This window comes from Cyprinus carpio, chromosome B20 (assembly GCF_018340385.1).
Source record: "Cyprinus carpio isolate SPL01 chromosome B20, ASM1834038v1, whole genome shotgun sequence".
Classification (NCBI taxonomy): domain Eukaryota; kingdom Metazoa; phylum Chordata; class Actinopteri; order Cypriniformes; family Cyprinidae; genus Cyprinus; species Cyprinus carpio.
In genome coordinates, this window is record NC_056616.1 from 28,271,409 (window position 1) to 28,292,549 (window position 21,141).

General features: G+C 35.8%; 1 long non-coding RNA gene across 3 annotated transcripts in view; it reads right to left on the reverse strand.

Moving 5' to 3' along the window:
• LOC109110717 overlaps positions 1-21,141 on the reverse strand; it is a 55,441-nt gene that overhangs the window by 17,631 nt on the left and 16,669 nt on the right. For 2 of the 3 annotated variants that reach the window (XR_006157519.1, XR_006157517.1), the window contains exon 4: positions 9,696-9,749. The exons of the other annotated variant lie outside the window; for it this stretch is intronic. This is a non-coding gene — a long non-coding RNA (uncharacterized LOC109110717). The remainder of the gene's footprint in view (positions 1-9,695; positions 9,750-21,141) is intronic. 3 annotated transcript variants of the gene reach the window in all.

The following is a 21,141-nucleotide window of genomic DNA, read 5'->3' on the forward strand; positions in this document are numbered from 1 at the left end:
TGGTAAACATCAGACTTCTTAAAAAAAAAATTATAAAAAAAAATCTTTCCTAAAGACTGAAGCACAAAAATATTATTTTGCAACATTCAGAGAGGTATTTGGGGAGATACACATTAGTGGGGAAAGTAATAGTAAATGAAAAAGCAAACATCCTACAAGGTCCCTCAAAGATTAGCAGTTCTGACTTGTGTTTGGCCAAATAGAAACATCAACAGTTCATAATAAACTGATTCATGATGTCCATTTGTGACAGTGGGTGTGTAAATTAATTAAACATTAAATATAGCTATGTAGCTATCTAGCTAACAACAGAATTGTAAATAATACAACTGGGAGCTGCAGTTAAGTATGTGAAGAGTGTGGCAGCTTTAGCTTTTACTGTCACACTGGTCTTAATATGATTAAGTTTTTTTTATGCACTAAAAATCTTTTTATCTGCACTGTTTGTTCACTGGTTTGCACTCTATCTGCCATGTGCCTTGCGCTGCTTTTATTTAACCTTATTTTTATTTTATTTTTTCATTTATGTGTTTTTTACATTGCCTTATTGTATAGTTTTATCTTATATTTTATATTTGATCTAGATTTTTAGGCTCTTCTGTTAGTGTTATCTGTATGCACCGGGGGTCTGAGAGTAACGCAATTCCGATTATCTGTATGTATGTACTATACATGTGGAAGAATTGACAATAAAGCAGACTTGATTTGACTTGACTTAAGTTGTTTACTTGCATATTACAAATACACTCTAAAGTGACAGTGGAGAATATGTAAAGATATGTAAAAATCGATTCTCCCCCACATAAATCACTGAACATTACACTAGGAAGAGATTACTACATTAAATCTCCAAGAAAAGTCATCAACTCAAGTTCGCATCAGCCATAAGTCATCAAAATAGCAAGACTACATCAATCATCTCTGATTGATCTCTGATCCGTCCTGTGAACATGGAGCTAGTGAAGACCACATAACTGACTGACCTCATTCTCAACATCCTATTGTAAAATCCCTGGTTCTCCAGTGGGATTCAGTCTAATAGCAAAAGCCTTAGAAATAAATGTTTCTCCTTTGTCAACTGTTATTTCTCTGTAGAGCCATGATAACATTGTAAGGTTGGTAAACCTTAACTACAAAAGCTTGTGATTATACTTTTCTTCGCCAGATAAGCCTACCTTCAACAAAGGCATGATTTTGGGTAATTACCCCTTGATCTAAATTTGATCTTTAAACCTTTTACTGTAAATCCAGCCTCTGAAAAAAAGCACAGAGGAGTCAGGTAAGCCAGATGTGTTAAATAACTGGAAAATCCCTCTGCTGTGAAGCTCAATTGCCCTGGTTCAACAAACTTGATTTAAAGTCATTATGCACTGAAAGTCAATTCCAATTCTGTGATTTAGAAAAAAATCATAGAAAAATCAATTTAAAAAAGTTATAGTAATAAGAATACATAAATCGCAATTTGATATATATTATTTGCACACTTCTCAAGCAGTCCAATTTAGAAATACAAACAGTATATTAAAACAATCTTTTGTAAAGATGTGGATTTGAACACTATAATAAACAGTTTATAAGAATGAATGAATAAATAAATAAATAAATAAATAAATAAATACACCTTTTATACGTGGAAAACAAGATAAATTTAGTAAAATATTTTTTATAATGAAAAATGAACAAAAAAGTAACATAAAAGACTTCCGAACTCATATTTATTTGTGTGTGTGTGAGTGTGTGTGTGTCTGTGAGAGAGAGAGAGAGAGAGAGAGAGAGAGAGAGAGAGAGAGAGAGAGAGACAGCACTGAAACCAAAGTCTATATGAACTGGAAATCAATTCATAGCAACTTGGATATGATAAGTTCATAATGTATTGCTTGTTTTTCATCAGATAAATATTATTTATCTATTTATTTATTTGGGTGAACTACTCCTTAAGTCATATTATCATTTCATGTAAAGATGATTATGTCACACTCAAATGCTTTTAAAAAGGTTGAACCATGCCATGAATGAAGCCATGAATAATAATACAATAATACCATTCAGTATTTCTCTAATGAAACCTTAAATGGATAGTTCACCTGAAAATGAAAATGGTCATCATTTACTCATTTCTTCTACAGAACACAAAATGAGATATTCTGAAGAATATGAGTAACCAGTTGGTGTTCCTCATCGACTTCCATATAATTTTTTTAAACCATAAAAGATATTGCTTCATAGTGCACCTTATCTGCTTCTTTCTGACTCAACCAGCCATGTTTTTACTTTCAAAGCTGGAATCTGCTGATGGGCCCTAATGAAGAAATAACATGTGCATTCTTCCCATCTGAGTAAGAGGGAATGCAATTAGCACATATTAGAGAGAGTGGAGTAGGGCTGTCAGGTTGCTGGAGAGAGCCCAGGGGCCAGCCCTAGTGAAGTCCTTCCTAGCATTGCCTATCTGGCTTAAGGATGCTTCAATGGGAAGTCGTGGCCTAATGGTTAGAGAGTCGGACTCCGAATCGAAGGGTTGTGAGTTCGAGTCTCGGGCCGGCAGGAATTGTGGGTGGGGGGAGTGCATGTACAGTTCTCTCTCCACCTTCAATACCATGACTTAGGTGCCCTTGAGCATCGAACCCCCAACCGCAGCATAAAATGGCTGCCCACTGCTCCGGGTGTGTGTTCACAGTGTGTGTGTGTTCACTGCTCTGTGTGTGTGTGTGCACTTCGGATGGGTTTAAATGCAGAGCACGAATTCTGAGTATGGGTCACCATACTTGGCTGAATGTCACGTCACTTTAATGATCTAGAGCTGGAGAAATGTGAGACAATATACTGACCTGGCCCTGCAGTTAGGCCTTATTTACACTCACATGACAGCCATACACAGTATGTGGGTCAATATAGGCTTTAGCTCAGTCAAAGGACTTAACTAGCCAGGGCGCCATAAGACAGAGGGGAACACTTGCACATTTTAAACAGCTGTTGATTGACTGGAAATGACCATGATTATAACCCAATTAAATGTGAAACCCACACAATACACTTAATTAAGCCCTTTTTCTTATGTGTAGCTGAATAACATGATTTGATTTCCCAAAGCCATTCTCAAGGAAGGATAGAGTGATTGATAGAAAGATGCTCGTGAAGGCATTTATTTGACCAAAATACATGTACAAAACAACAACAACAACAACAACAAAAAAAAACAGTAATATTGTGAAATATTATTATCATTTAAAATAATGATTTTCTATTTTAACATACTTCAAAATATAATTAATTTCTGTGATGCAAAGCTGAATTTTAATTTTAATTATTATGTATCTCACTGAAATTCATATGACAAATATTAATTTAGATTTTTTAAGTATTAAATTAGAACAGAACCATGTTCACTCATGCTTTTGGGCCCCACTATACGTGATATGTGCCTGGCATTCTCATTGTTTATGTAGCTTTCTTTTATCCTAACCTACTAAAGACAGATTTGCCTGCCACGTGGCAGCTGCTCAGAAGTCAGTGTAGGAACTCTGGGAAAGTGGTAGGCATGTTATCATGCTGAGCTGACCTCAGTTTGTTCAGGGTGAAATACTGGACTGAGCTCGGTGGGTTAGGTCTCTATCCTGCTTTTACAGGTTTACAAAATGAAAACAGTGCCTGATATTTTAGACTTTCGGTTCCATTTTTGAGGAGTTTTTAAATACCAAGGTCTTGGCCAACACCTGTGTGCTGGCTCTGTGTTAACACCTTACACTGTATCCACAAAACATCTGCAAAGCTCAAGTGAGATCTCACATGCATATACTTTATTATTGCCAGCATTAAAGCCTAAAACAGAGCTAAAACGCTGTTGCAAGAAAGATTTTCTCAGTTTTAAAGGAATAGTTCACCCAAAATTAAAATTATATCATCATTTACTCACCCTTATGTCATTCCAAACCTTTATGTGGTTCTTTATGAACACAATGAGATCATTTGAAGACATGTTTTCCTCTCTGCAACACACATTAAACTAAATGAAATCACTTGGAAACACTCTCTACATCTCGCATAAACTCTTTCATGATTTTAATGAATAGTATATTTTTCACTTTGAGCTAAATTGATTTTAAATAACCATTTTTATGGCACTTTTTCGTCATTTCTGAGTGTCTCAGTCCTCAATAACTTTCGTTATATTTAGGAGTAGAAGGTAGAATAGTATACTAAAGTATATATTATAGTATAGCATAGTAGAAATACAGAATTCTCACCTATACCTTTAAGTCTTCCTTTATAGTTCATACATTTCTAGGCTACCATAGCGGTAATATGGCCGTCATTTCATAGAATGAATAAGAGAAGTGTGTTTGCTTTGGGTGCAAGTTATGTTAGTGCTTAACATATTAAATCAATGTTCTTGTTTGCATTTGAAGCAGCTGTATTAAAACAAATGGTTGAATGTCGCCCGAGGATAAACATGAATAATTACAAAACATCACCATGCTGTAGATACTTTGAATAGAATTCATCTTCGGTTATGAGGCACATGAAGTGAAGTGTTTGCTTTGTGATTTCTAAACACAGCTGTTAATCACTTCGAGACCTTAAGTCTGCCTTCTAAAGCTGAACAGTCAGTGTTTTCACATCTTATATTAGCTCCTTAAATGTCCTTACAAAAGTGCTTTGAGATGTACAACTCCGATTAAATAAGCACATCACTCTCTTTGTGCTTGTAAACTGAAATAAACTATTATTGAAGAGACAGTCGACCAAAAAATGAAAACACTGTCATCATTCACTCACTAAGAATGCTAAGAATGTTGATAAACAAATGGTTTCATTTCAGTTGACTTCCATGGGTAAAAAAATTCAACTGAACTCAATGAACGGAAAAGTTTTGTTTTAAAATAGCTTCTGTAATGTTTCAGAGTTTTGGAATGACGTGAGGGTGAGTAAACTATGACAGAATTTTCATTTTTGAAAAATGTTCTATTATTCCTTTAAACTAAAGAATAAAGGTGCGCTCAGTCATTTTTTGTGCAAAAGTTTTAATCAATAGTACCTTAAAGTGATGCCCACCGCCATGTTGAGATCACATGACCTGCTTGTTATAACAACAACAACATGTTTGCTTTATATAGCGCTTTCAGAGCTCAAGGCACTTTTAAAAAGCATAAACATCTAAGTACATCTAAACAGAACAAGCAAATCAAACAATATAACAACATATACAATATACAAAGCACACGACACAACATGACAATGGAGCCTGAGTCAACAGCATAGTCTGGAGTGATGGATTGGCATGTGCGTGACCAGACAGTCCAGTGGAAAAATAAAATGTCTAAACAAAAAGTTTTCCCACTGGAACGCTGGAAAAAGTTGCGACGCAGCTTACAAACCAGAGTGCAAGCTCACGACCGTCACAGCAGAAGTTAGTAAGCAATTTCATGCTTCCACACCAGTAGGTGTCAGTATGAGGACTAAATCAACTGTGACGAGGAAGTCTGAGTGCACCTTTAAATAAATATCATGCTTTTTTTTTGCGGTTATGACTCATCATAGGGCCTTCTCTGGGAGTTTTGTCGCATGAAGGATTGTTACTCCCTCTGCCTCTCCGAACAGGGCCGAGCTCCAAGCATAATGTTTCTCGACAGAGTCGGCCAGGGCGACACTGGCAGATCTGAGATCCTCACGATTGCCCGCTCTGACCCTCTTCCCAGAAATAAACAAACACACGTGCTCACTGTAAACCAGCTTTAAGCACCTTGCCAAAGACACACACAGTCAGCCACAAAATATTTAGTATCACTGAGATTTAAACATAATTTGTCAGAATGCGAAATTGCAAAACATGCTTTAACGTCTGCTCACGTCACGGAGAGAATTACTCTTCGGAGGGCTGCTAAAGCCCCTCAAATCCTGCCTGAATCTGATTAGGACAAAAATCACTTTCCCTTAATCCCTCTCCTGGAAATGTACGAATGCAGTGGTAAAAGATGTTTCTGCAATGATCTGATTCACGGCAATTTGAAACATTCTGCGTTGCCACATCAAAATCAAGCAACTGGCTCTTAAGCTCACCGTCTGGTACAAGAAGCTTTGATTGACTCAGAGTTGCCGAGTGACTGACTGGTTTGAATTTGCTGTAAAAATTGCTGATTTACCAAATTTGTAAATAAAACATTTTGTGTGCAGAATTCTAGAAAAATGTTGCATTTATATACACACCAGAAAGTCCAAAATGTTTCTTGAGCAATGAATCAGCATATTAGAAGGATTTATATGTCCCTGAAGACTGGAGTAATGGTTGACGAAAATCAGCTTTACGTTGCAGAAATAAATAGCATTTAATTTCCATAAAAACAGAAAACTATGGAAACCTGTTTCTACCACTGAAAAAAAAAAAAAAAAACCATTTGAAAAATTTTTTAAAAGGTAATTGCGAGTTTTTACCTCACAATTGTGACTTTTTCCTCAGAATTGTGAAATAAAAATGCACAATAAAGTCAGAATTGCAAAAAATATATTTTTCTCACAAACACGAGTTTATATCGACTTTTTTCGCTTGCAATTCTGAAATTTTTCTCGCAATTGTGTTTATAGGTTATAGCACGCAATACTGACTTTATAACCACCAACTGTGAGTTTGTATCATGCAATTCTAAGAAAAAACTCAACTGCAAGCTTATATCTCGCAATTCTGACTTCATGTCTCAGAACTTTTATAACTCACAATAACGAATTTATATCTCACAATTCAGTGGTGAAAACAAGCTTCCATAGAAAACAGTTATTTTAAATTGTAAAAATATTTTGCAATAATACTCGGTTTACAGCATTGATGAATATAAGATTATATAATAATATATAATAATATAGATATAGATATATAATAATCTTTTTTAAACACGCATGCCAAACTTTTTTTAATAAATAAAAATCGAATTAATTAATACATAATACAGAATGATTATTCCTTAATATAACTGCATATTATTTTTAAAATAATGAACTGCAATAAATTAATACATTAAATTCATGGCAACAATAATGGTCTCACACATTATGCAGTTGGTGAGATCTAATTGCTTTGTTTCTCATGACAGTGCGACTGGCAATTGCTGATTTGAACAGTTATTAGATGTCATGTACTTCATAAAACCCCTCACCGTTAATCTCACATCTTGTGTTTCATTCTCACCATCAATTCAACGCAACCAAATAAGGCCACGACTAGAGGAGACAGCACAGTTTAGACTGATTGTGAAGCATGTAAACCACAGGTGAAGTTCAGGACAGCCTCTAAACCAGCACAAGACTGACACTACATGGGGGAAAAAAAGAAACTAGTTAGGGAACAGACAAGTGCTTCTGTGTTTAAAACTTAAGAGGAGGCGGGTGGGACAGAAAGACTAATTTCTGAGAACTCACAAATGAGAAGTCCTCCAACACAACAGACCTGTAATGAGTAGCATGTGCTTATTGTTTCTTTTCCTCTCTCATTAAATGCATTTGACAGTATCGTGCAAGCAGAAGGGAGGCTTTTTTGCTAATTAGTGGTGCTTGTTAAGGACACGAATCACTTTTTACTATTGTGCTCACTTAGGGTTAGACATTTACACCCCTAGAAACCACTCAGATTACAAGAGAAACCACTTGGGCAACACACTAACAACTACTCATAGCACCCTAGAAATATAGAAATAGCCTGGCAAACCCCCAGAGCAACCAGCTAGATGGTTAAGTTTGCAATGAAACTCATTTTCTTTAAAATATGTCAAATTCTAGCATGCTAGTTAATGTATTGAAACCTAGTGAATTTTATTGTTTCATTTCTATGACAAGAGATCACATCTGATCACAGGTTTGCTTCACAGCTGAGTTTTGTTGCTCATCAAAAAAGCTCTTTTTTGATGGATTTTAAATGAAAAAACAAAGTTTCACCTCCAAATACCAGAGTTGATGTTGTTACCTTCCCTTTTAAGACAATCCAGAGCTGAAGGCTTACTTAGAATATGAGATATTATCACATCCATGAAACTGATGACATCTGTATTTGTGTCACCCTTTTTAAACAAACACAGATTTGGTCACTGCAAAAAAAAAAAAATTTCTCATATCTCTAGAATAAACCTTTTCGTGCCATCTTTATCTCAGAAGTTTGATGTTCTCTGTCTTGAAACAACATCATTGCCTCTACAATGCACAGGGCCTTTTATAGTAAAAAGAAGTGATTTCATTACTCAAAAAAGTAACACTACAGCAGCAACTTAGATCACACTCTAAAATAAATGTTGTATTGCATTACATTTTAAAAACTGTTATTTTAAGTTTAAATATTATTATAATATTTTAGCATAATCACTTGGCTTCAGTGTCACATGATAATGTTCTGAAAACATTTCTTATCAATGTTGTGGTGCTCAAGAAACATCTCCTAGTATTATCAATGTTGGAAAAACAGTTTGTGCTGCTTAATATCTTTGTGGAAACATGAAACCATTTTTTTTTTTCAAGATTGTTTGATAAATAAAGAAAGTTTAAAAGAACAAAAATGTAATTCTTTGTAATCATGTAAAAATCTTTGTATCATTGCATAAAAGTATTAAATCTTAAAAAAACTAATCTTACTTATAATATTTTGTAATGAAATAACATGCATACATTTTTATGCATGAATTAGTGTCCAAATACCTTTCGATGTCAATGTAATGTTGTTGTTAACAGCTCCCCTCTACCAGTCTATCCGACTCATCAGATCTTAATTTAGACATAGAAGCAAACTATGAAGTGACTGAGTTGTGCCGTCATTCGCCTGCGGATTCCTGTAAATTATCACGGCATTATAATTCCACATCCTAAACATATCTCACAGCTTATTTTGTGCTCAACACATGGGAATGGGACAGCGGCCAATGTGTTTTCAGTTCTTGGATCTGTAAACGGAGGTTTTATTTGACATGGAGCCCGGGTTCACATATCAAAGGGCCTTAATATGTCCCGTCCCTGTTGTATATTTGTTTCTGTGTTGTTTACAATGAGTCATGAACTGGTTGTGTATGTTACAATGCTTCCCAGCAGTGGTACAAGTCAGACATTATATTCTAACTATAGCTGCTGCTATGTAATATGTGGTCAAGACAGTGCTGAATTCAGTGGGTCTGTGTTAATAGCATGAGTAAATGTTTACAAAGAGCTGGCAGCCGTCGGATGGGTGGGCTATCAAACACAGGCCTGGATGTAGAGCAGAAATGTCTCATCACGTTGCCATGATTCAGACTTTGCAGTGATGAAACCACTTTTCTGTATGTCCTGAATTGTTCATACAGAAAATGTATGTACATTAATAGAATAAAATAACCTAAAATTCAAAAGTATTTGGGATCAGTAAGATTTTTAAGGCTGCATTAACTTGATCAACAAATACATAAATAATTTAAAACAGTAATATTTTAAAATATTACGGCAATTTAAAAAATAACAGCTTTCTATTTTAAATAGAATTTATTCATGCCAAATGCAAATGTGAATTTTTAAGCATCATTACTCCAGTTGTAAGTGTCACGTGATCCTTCAAAAAAACCACATTCTAATATGCTGATTATTATCAATGTTAGAAAACAGTTGTGCTGCTTAATATATATATATATTTTTTTAAGATATATTATGTTTAAAGATATATATTTAATATATTTAAAGAGTAAAAATATACTTTTGCTTACTCATGGTTGAACTCTTGTGAAGTACATTTCCCACAGATGTATCACGGGACTTTCCTGAAAAACATAAATTACTTCAGTATGAATATATCTGCACCCTGGACAATAATATTTTAATAATATCTCCCATTACCCCAGATTCTCAGTTCTTTTTAGCACATGTTTTTTTGTCATGCAGTGACACTGGACGTAAGAACAAACGCTTTGGGTGAGAAGAGGTGAGGAAAGGTGACGCAGAGGAAGGAACATAATAAATCTTTTTAATATTCTCAACTAATGGTAGACTTTAAAAACAGAGAGAGGCAGAGACGTTCGCACCGTTTTCACTATAATAACAGGGAAATTAGTAAACCGCCATTTTATTTTACTTTGTTTATTTTAAGAGTTTCATTTTCCTTCAGTTGATTCTAGAGAAATTTACTGGTTGATTTGCTGCAATATATCTTAAGAATCTGGAAACAATCCGCTCAGTGCTGATGATTTAAAAACATTATCACAGTATGATAGCTGTTTTATAGCTGAGCTAAGTCATCTGATAAAAAAATGGAAGATGTTTTGGATACATTTCATATCAAATGCATAAATGTACATTATTCCACACATTTTGGAAAATGCAGCCACTCATCCAGATGTTATATGTACACAATTCCCAAGGCATGCAAAGTATGCATACTACATATTCCAACTAGCATAAGGGCAAATGTATTATATATGCTGCAGTTATTTCAGCAGCATTTCTTCCTCTGTCTTGAATTATAATGGCAAGGATTCATTAATGTGATTTGTGAAGGAGAAAATGTTCTAAAGATATAGTTTTGTTCTCCCACTGTGCCCTAGAAATTGCCCTGACACTAAGAAGGATTAAATCCGTTAACAGGTCTTGCTAAAGACCATGCAAACTTCAGCTAGCAAAGTTTTTCAAATAGAAGATAAACACAGTAAAGTCTTTTAAATTAATGGTAAATCATATTATGAACAGTAATCTGCAGATGTGGGTGATTCTTCAGTTAGAGGCACTTTGTTTACTTCTAACCTGAAGAAAATAATAAATTTAAAAATAAAAAAAAGTCTTCTTTTTAGCAAACATTTCTTTAAAACCAGAAAAGTTACCCAATTGAACAATCAGCCAAATATGTGTTTATATTTAAGCCATTTCAACATGTTACATGAAGGAGTTGGTTGCAGACGTGAAACTGATGCTAGGATGATAATTAGTGCTAAGATCACAAAGAAACGGCTCTAATTTAAAAAACACTTCACCACCAAGTATCTGCCATACATCTGTTCCCCCCTTTCTGTCTTTGTTTTACAGCACAAATGTTTGGCTTCTTATGTTCTTTTTTAATAGTCTTGATCACAAATCCATCTGGCTATTACTGCATACATACTTTAAACAGGGCCATGGAATTTACAATGCAGACTCAAGACATGCACTACATGCACAGTAGTCCATAAAATTCAGATACTACAACATTCCCAATCTCATTAATTACTGTACGCTTGATATTTCAAGGTGACATGTTTGTCTTTCTGGCAACTAACGTTCTTTGGAGTCAATCCAGTAGTTGTAGCTGATATTTTTCACACACTTTCTCATATGGGATACTTGTAGACTTTCAGAAACACAGATTAAGGCGCTGGCCTTGTTTTAAGTCAGTGCAGTCACCCAGAACTCGACAAGAGGCTCCACATTGTGGAGTAACATAAGAAACAAATGTCCATATTCCAGATGTCCAGATTCATTGCTTATCACTTTCTCTTATATCAATTAATGTAGCTCCCTACTGTAGCATGACATGGTTGTTTTTTTCCAATTTAATGCAAGTTCTTATACAGCCAGACAGATAGATAATTTGATAGCCAAAGATAGACAGACAGACCGGGGACCGGACAGACAGACCAGACAGAACGAAAAAACGTTAGATAGAATAGAATGATAGATAGAACGATAGAATGATAGACAGACAGATAGACAGACAAGATGGATGGACAGGACGGACAGATGGATGGATGGATGGAAACAGAACAACAGATAAAATGAGAGACCAAATATAATACGGAATGACAGAATGATAGAACAACAAATGATAGATAGATAGAGGACAGATAGAATGATAGGCTTATACAAACCCGATTCCAAAAAAGTTGGGACACTGTACGAATTGTGAGTAAAAAAAGGAATGGAATAATTTACAAATCTCATAAACTTATATTTTATTCACAATAGAATATAGATAACATATTCAAATGTTGAAAGTGAGACATTTTGAAATGTCATGCCAAATATTGGCTCATTTTGGATTTCATGAGAGCTACACATTCCACAAAAGGTTGGTACAGGTAGCACTAAGAGGCCGGAAAAGTTAAATGTACATATAAGGAACAGCTGGAGGACCAATTTGCAACTTATTAGGTCAATTGGCAACATGATTGGGTATAAAAGAGCCTCTCAGAGTGGCAGTGTCCTCAGAAGTCAAGATGGGCAGAGGATCACCAATTCCCCCAATGATGCGGCGAAAAAACTAGTGAAGCAATATCAGAAAGGAGTTTCTCAGAGAAAAAATAGCAAAGAGTTTTGAAGTTATCATCATCTACAGTTCATAATATCATCCAAAGGGTCAGGGACAAGGCCGGGAAAAACCATACTGGATGCCCATGATCTTCGGCCCCTTAGACGGCACTGCATCACATACAGGAATGCTACTGTAATGGAAATCACAACATGGGCTCAGGAATACTTCCAGAAAACACTGTCGGTGAACACAGTCCACAGTGCCATTCGCCGTTGCCGGCTAAATCTCTATAGGTCAAAAAAGAAGCCATATCTAAACATGATCCAGAAGCGCAGGCGTTTTCTCAGGGCCAAGGCCCATTTAAAATGGACTGTGGCAAAGTGGAAAACTGTTCTGTGGTCAGACAAATCAAAATTTGAAGTTCTTTTTGGAAAAAAAACTGGAATGCCATGTCATCCGGACTAAAGAGAACAAGGACAACCCAAGTTGTTATCAGTGCTCAGTTCAGAAAGCCTGCATCTCGGATGGTATGGGGTTGCATGAGTGCGTGTGGCATGGGCAGCTTACACATCTGGAAAGGCACCATTAATGCTGAAAGGTATATATCCAAGTTCTAGAACCAACATATGCTCCCATCCAGACATCGTCTCTTTTAGGGAAGACCTTGCATTTTCCAACATGACCATGCCAGACCACATACTGCATCAATTACAACATCATGGCTGCGTAGAAGAAGGATCCGGGTACTGAAATGGCCAGCCTGCAGTCCAGATCTTTCACCCATAGAGAAACATTTGGCGCATCATAAAGAGGAAGATGCGACAAAAAAGACCTAAGACAGTTGAGCAACTAGAAGCCTGTTTTAGACAAGAATGGGACAACATTTTTATTCCTAAACTTAAGCAACTTGTCTCCTCAGTCCCCAGATTTTGGCCTGGCCTGGACTGGACATGGCCTGGACTTTTTTGAGATGTGTTGATGCCATGAACCAAACTTTTTTGAGATGTTTTGATGCCATGAAATTTAAAATCAACGTATTTTTCCCCTTAAAATGATACATTTTCTCAGTTTAAAACATTTGATATGTCATCTATGTTGTATTCTGAATAAAATATTGAAATTTTAAACTTCCACATCATTGCATTCTGTTTTTATTCACAATTTGTACAGCGTCCCAACTTTTTTGGAATCGGGTTTGTAGAATGATGGATGGATGGAAACAGAACAACAGATAAAACGAGAGACCAAAAAAATATGGAATGATAGAACAACAAAATGATAGATAGAAGGACAGATATAATGATAGAAATATAGAACGACTGATGGATGGATGGATGGATGGATGGATGGACGGAAAGACGGACGGACGGACGGACGGATGGACGGACAGACAGACAGACAGATAGATAAATAGAAACAGAACAACAGATAAAAATGACAGACCAAACAAAATATGGAAAGATAGAACAACAAAATGATAGATAGAAGGACAGATATAATGATAGACAGATAGAAATATAGAACGATAGGATGGATGGATGGATAGATGGATGGATGGATAAACAGATAGACAAACAGATAATGGGGTACATTCAAGTCAGAAAGGTTTAGACTGATATAAACAGATAGATACAGACAGATACTTGTATTGCAGCATTTGTTCAGCATCATCTGTTCTCCATCTGTTTGTGATAATATAGTAGCTTTCGTGCAGGCATGAAGAAGTCTTTTTCAACAGTGACAATCCAAGAGCTGACCGATATTCCACAGTGTTATGGCTTTTGCCCACAGCTTTTCCACTGACATCATCAGTTTGTTGTTTGCCGGGTTGATAACTCGTAATTGTTTGTTGGTCGGAAATTTAAATAATGGCCTGACCAGGAATATGATCAAATAAAATTGCTAGACTGCAGAATTCTTCAAGCTTTCGTTCCAAACCAAAGAGACAATTGCATTAGAGAGCATTTATGTCATTCGGTTTATCTTGTGCTTTGCCATTTGCTTGAAAGATCAAATGGGGTCAAAACTACACTCAACGGCCTTATGCCACAATAATTAAAAAATTATAAAGATCATCATGTACTGAAAATCTTTGTAAATAAGTTGTAAAGTAGAGGAAGAGGATCCAACTTAGAATGAAGTTAATGTTTTGGTAAACTCCGTCCTACGAGTTTCCGGAGAGGAGGCCTTTGTCTAATTGAGACAGTTCTGCTTGCAGGGTTGCCCTGGCTGTTTTCCCGGGATAGAGGAAGAGCTCTCCTCTGAGTCCCAGTTACAGGTCATTAGTCTGGATCGGCAGCCAGCTCCATAGCATGAGAGACTGACAGCTTAATCCTGCCCGAACCTTTTGTTTTGTGCACCATGTTACTCTTTCATAGATGACTGAGTCACCCCTGCCTGGAGATTAAGTAATTTCTTTAACAACTTGAACAAGTGTCAGATTTACTACTGTCCTCAAGCTTAGACCTTGCCGGGCAGAGCATGAGAGGCCTGAAGACTGTGTTTTAAGTTGACCTGGAAGGTGACCTAAAGATTACATCAGTGTAAATGAGTTCCAGTAAGAGATAAATTATCATTTGAGTTAACCTATAATCTCTTTTGACAAACAACAATTTACGAGAAACGGGAACAGCAGGACAGTGACACAAAAGAGAGGTCATGCATTAGTAGTCATGTATGTCTTGCTTGGTTTTGCTTTTAAGCCATTTCTAAGCATAGAATACACATTGAAGAATTATGGATGAGCAAATTAAGTTCTACCTGGATCACAGACTTCCAAATCTGTGTCTGTTCATTGCCAACAATTTTGAAGGACCTGAACTTCTGCAAGCTGGTTTAAGTAATGAAGATTAAATGGCTTGCAAGGATGGGAATTGGGCCTATCCAGTGGTTGTTGATTGGGTGGCAGATCTGAATTCGAGTTTACAGTCAGTTGTAGAAAGGGGAGGGGTTTATGCAGTCAAAATGATTGGAGACATCTTTTTTTTTTAATTATCAGCTTCCGATACTCCGGGGGGGAGTAAAGGCCTCCTGAAGTGAATTAATACATTTGATATCCATATTTAAAACTTGATAAACCATAATCTCTAGCTTCCGCTTACTGCTGCTAACGAGAGAGTGGCATTCCAGCAGATAACGTAGATTGTAGGATGTAGGCATAGCACAAGCTCCAATGAGAATATGCTAGTCTTATGAAAACCAAGTTTTGTTTCAGGCAAAGGAAAACCAGTCTCCACTTGGCTTACATATTGAAATCCTTGTGCATTTTTCTTTACAAATCCTTGTTTTGTACTTAGAATTCGTGAACAGTGTTTGTAAGTCCTACAAAAAGCCTTGTTAACACACATACGACAGCTAGTGAATGTTAGAGATTACGGTTTATAAAGTTCTAAATGTAGAGATTTTTTTCACAAATGCATCGATTCATTTCACAAGGCCTTTATTAACCCCCTCGAGCCATGTGGAGTACTTTTTTAATGGATTTATGTTTCAAAATCTTCACCACTATTCACTTCCTTTATAAAACTCTGAAGAGCCTGGATATTTTAATACAAGTCCAATTGTATTCATCTGAAAGAAGCAAGTCGTATACACCTGAGTAAATCATGGGGCAATTTTAATTTTTGGGGGAACTATCCCTTTAACCCAGGCATTTCACCATTCAAATTATTCATAATCTGATTTCTGGATTAATACATTCAGCATTAGCCTAACAAGCAAGAGATTCAATAGCACCGATGGACCATTTTTTGTTGCTATGCACTTGACAAAGGATTACCAACACACATTCTCTAAACAATCTCTGGCTACACTAGTTCAATACTTGGGTGAGATAAGACACATTAGCATCAAAAATAAAATCAGACAAACCAGTTTTCAGGCCTCTGTTGGACATCTCACTGATGAAAACAACTAGTTTGTTGCCAGGCTTAATGACCTATAACATGGAGATGAAAGAAGCACTGTTTGATCAAGCCATTTCCAAGTTATTTGCCCATGTTTGAGTTGCTTCAACTAATCTGGATCATTATGGTCAATCATGTGTGTTCTGCCCAGGGCTTGAAAATGGAAAAAAAAAATGTAATCGGTTCACTCCGAGCAGAATCGATAAATGAATCTTTCTCCTCCATCACTCCTCATAAATTATTACCTTTCCCAAACTTCTATTAGAAGAAATACCGGTTAATAAAATAAATTTATTAAAAAAAAACAATTTTCTTTGCCTATAATTTCCCTAACAATAATAATAATAATAATAATAATAATAATAAAGTACAGCGTTTTCTTTACTTAAAAAGAAAAGGAAACAAGAGAGATAAAAAAAAAATATACTTTAAACACCTTAAAATAATCAAAGACAACACACAACCAACTTTTCTAGATTTCGGCCAAATGTAGGCTAGGCTACAAAAAAAAAAAAAAAAAAAAAAAAAAATTTATCAACACTTTAAAGACATCAAAGTATTTTTAAGGTATTTAAAAATGTTTGCTGCATTGTTAAAATAAAAACAAACACTTGTATAAGATTGCGTTTTTAGAGTGAAATATAAACTTAAGTTGCGGCTCACGTCGCATTTTATTAGCCCTATTACTTTATGAAATAATGAAGGCTAAAATGCCTGTAGGCTAAAGCAAAATGTTTACAAACATTATAAAAACAGTTATTAGTTTCTCTCTGAAACAAATCCTCTAAAGTTCAGGCTATAAAAACGTCAATCCAAAAACAAATTAATTTAATGTGAAGCTGATGCCTACTTCTCTCATTCGACACAAATCCAAATGTTTCCATGTTCCCGACATATCTGGATGCTAAAATATTATTTATTATATTATATGTTTGTACTTTCATCGACATAAAACATCAACCTTCACATCAGCTATATCAGCACAGTGAGGTGCGGTCACGTTGAACGCAACAAATTTTGTACAATGGAGCAGTGTAACTTCTTTAACTGTATTTTATTTTATTTTATTTTGATAATGTACAGGCTTCAATATAGCAAAATTATGTTGTGGTGGCGCGTAAGATGTCGGCGTGATGGTCATACCAATGCTGGTTGGTTATACAGAAGCAAGACATTATTCAAAGCTGCCAAGCTTTTGCAAAAAAATTAAAACTGCAAAGCTTTTGCAAAATAAAGAAAACTACTCTCCGCTGTTTCGTTTTCCTTTCCAAAAACCTTGGAACGTGTCACAATGAACCGTAATTTAGCACATATTTTCTTTCGTTTCGTTAATCTGTCAATATGATTTAAGGAAATATATTTAGTGTATATGCCTAAATTCCTTTTTATGTAAGCCTATAGTTTTTCTGTTTTCTCCATTCACAGAAGTGCTGCAGGTGCGTGTGATCTGTTGAATTCATCTTACACTATCCTCAGATAAACTCTAAGGGCGGTGCATTGCTATTGCAACTTACCTATGATAAGTTCACAGCTGAGCGGACATTTCACTCATAGGCTTTAGCGTCACATTTGCATAGGCCGTACTACTGGAATTCATGATTGGTTGACAGCAAATTTCAAATATTAAATGGAACAATAAAATAACGTTATTAAACGGTTAATGGCCATTTCAAATTTTCGATTCTGTTCGGAACTATAAAATTTTATTTCATTTCTGTTTCTGGGACTGTTCCTGTCAAAATTTCGTTAGTTTCCGGTTTTTGTATTCGTTCCTTGAACCGTTTCAGAGCCCTGGTTCTGTCATCAGCGATGAACACTGTATCCAGAGAGAAGTTTGCTCGTCCTACCCGGGTTGCGCAAATGAACGGAACAAAAGTAGCACAGGATTTTTCGCCTGGGAAAATGTGAAGAGCTCACTGAGCTCTCGGGCTTTTATACAGACTCTTTTGAGGGCCTCTACTGCTGGCTGTGCTGCTGCCAAAAAACTGGAATAAAAAGCTCATTCTGCCTCTCACAAACAACCATGGAGGGCCTCCTCTGTCCTCAGAGCCCCTTTAAAGCCTGGCAAATCAAAGTATTTCGCTTTATGAAAAGGCATCAGAGTGTTTGGCTCCGGGGATGATGGTTAAAGTTATTAACCAGACTAATGTGCTGGTAAGTAAATTCCCTTCAAGAAGAGCTTGGGCATGTAAAAATGTGAGCAATTTAGCATGTTTTTATAGTTGAATTTGCAGTAACACCTAGCCATACTGCAACTGAATGAATATTTCTGAAAAGCCGAATGAATATCAATATAAAACATACTATCTACAATACAACGCAACAATCTCTTCCACATTCAAATAAATAAACAGGCTTTGACAATAAGAAAGAACTGAATGAAATTACAAAAAACTATACTTCATGTTGTAAAAGCTTTTCATGGCAACTTCAGAGTAAATTACGCAGTTAAAGTGCCATTGTATCTTCATGCTCAAATTTTAATAATTTATCACAGCTGGACACTGACCTTGTCTGGCTGTTTTCAATTCAGTTTTATTTGCTCATGTTCAGTGGAACTCATCTATAGAATAAATAATCTGGGTTTAAAGGGGCATAATAAAGTGGTCTAATTGGTACTGAACTGTATGACCTGCCTTATTTGTTTTCCTGGAATTCATCTCTGCTGAAGCGAGATGTCTGGCTTCGTAAAAGAGCTACAAAAGACTAGACAGATATTAGACTGACATTGACCTGTCAGTTACCACAAGCACACTCTGAACTCTCAGAAAAAAAATCCTGGTTGTTTCAGCCTACTGAAAGGTTCCACATGGCTTTTATGTTTCCTATATACATAAAATTTATTCAAAATTACAGCTAAACTGAGAATTTTTTTTACCTTTGTTTTTTTATCTCAAGCATGCTCTTCGGCTCTTTGCATGCACACTTTATGAATTTAAAAATTGTTGGTTGTGAGACACAAAAAATATTAATAAAATATAAATAAAACATATATAAATAATAATATAAATAGAATGTATAATACATTTTTCTAATATATTAAAGACACATTTATAATAAAAATATATAAATATTGTAAATACATTTAAACCATTTTTATGTTAACACTAATATATATGAATACACACACACTCACACACTGTCTCTCTCTGTAGAAATGAACACTAAAGGGACCCTTGCAAATCAGAGCAGAGCTACTGTCTCTTTTTCAGAACAGGTTGCAGGGGTGCCGATAATGGCCGGCATGCACAACTCCCATAGGCCCCTGTTTAGCCGCTTGTAAAGCCCTGTCAGCCGGACATGCCATTTAGACTGGCATGCTAATTGAAAACAGCACCATTCTCCGGTTCCTAGATTTTAGCCCCCTCCAGAACTCCCACAGCACATGCTGTAATACGTTAACAGCCTGAGAATAGCATTGTTAGGTACTGTATGCAGTAAACTTGTACTTTATATCCAATTAAGAATTTTAATATATAGAACCTTGGTGAATTCCCCAACCTTACAGTATTCCATTAAAGTCTATTGTATGTGACAGATAGAGGGAATGAATGCAGAACGTATTTGGCAGAATCCCATTTCTTTTAACAGTCTGATTATTTGTTGCTCATTTAAATGCCGCTGAGGTCTGCCAGCACATTGCAGCTTTTTGCCCATCCAAACTGGAAAGTGACACTAGAATTCAATTTCCGAAAAACCCCCCCAAACATTACTCTTCATTCCAGCAATGCAGTGCATATTACAAAAGCAATTACGACAACCTCCCTGGTGCCTGTGAAATAATGATGCTATATAAAATAATCTTTGTAAATACCTTAAGGGGCCTTTTTAGAAATTTGTCATGCATACATGGCATCCACCCATTTCTGCAAATTCTCTCATTTCATTTCATTTTATGGCCTGTTTTGTAATCACTTTGAGTTATAACAGAGTCTTACCTCTAAACTGCATGCATGTCATAATCGATATACAACTATACTAATGGCATGCCACTTGATTTAATTTAAAATACTTAACATATTTAAAAATGTACATTTTATTTACATATCTGATTTGTTTAATATACATTTGTGCAACTAATGATCCATAATGAAAGCCAAAAGAGTTCTTATGCCAGCAGTGTAGTGTCTAATACTTGGAATATCTGAATGCATCACACATGGTGCAAACAGTTTGAGAACTACTGATCTAAACAACTTTGAGATTATCTGAAAACATAAACAGGTAAACACTGAGCCATACTGTATGTGATTATTCAAATGTTCCGTTGTGCTGCTCCAAGTTTAGTTTGGTTTGTTTGCCTCTTTCAACGAACAAACTAATCCAATTTTCACTTGTTTATAAAGGTAGCATTTTTAGGTTTACAATAAACATTTTTTCTTTCATCTGGGGGCTGCAGTTTAAATTTCATATCATCACACACAAACACATGTTGTCGCTCAACTGTTCAGTGTTTAAAACCATTGCATTCCTCCAACATCCCTCAGTGCATCCACAATGATGGTGCTGGGGAGTTGTAATGCTTTTCTTTACCCATTAATTCTATCATTTGACACATGGGAACCAGTTTTATAGCTGTGGAATAAATGTATTTCCTGTTAAAGGTTGTAGGGTTTGAAAATGTTCAAATCAGCACTCTTAGCTCAGGTGGAGAAAATTCTGCTGGTGCTGGTGTTCTCGAAGTGTTGATGACATAGTCATCGAAAAATGGGCTGTTGTTTTTACAATTATATCACCCCTGCTGGATCTACATATGCAAAAAGTCCATATAGGGTTCAGAAACGTAACCTGTATCTGGACCTTTGCAGAACTAAATGAGGCATACACAAGCAAACATGTTGAAAAAAAATGCATTCTTTTGCCTGATTAGATTGTCTGGTAAATGTAAGGACATCTTAGTACACTTTAATCATTCGACTTTAAAATGTATTGAGTTACCTAAACTGTGTTGTACAGTATAATAGCCTAAGTACTATACATACTATACATATATAATGTGATTTGAAAAGATTTTTTTCAAGCACTGGTTCT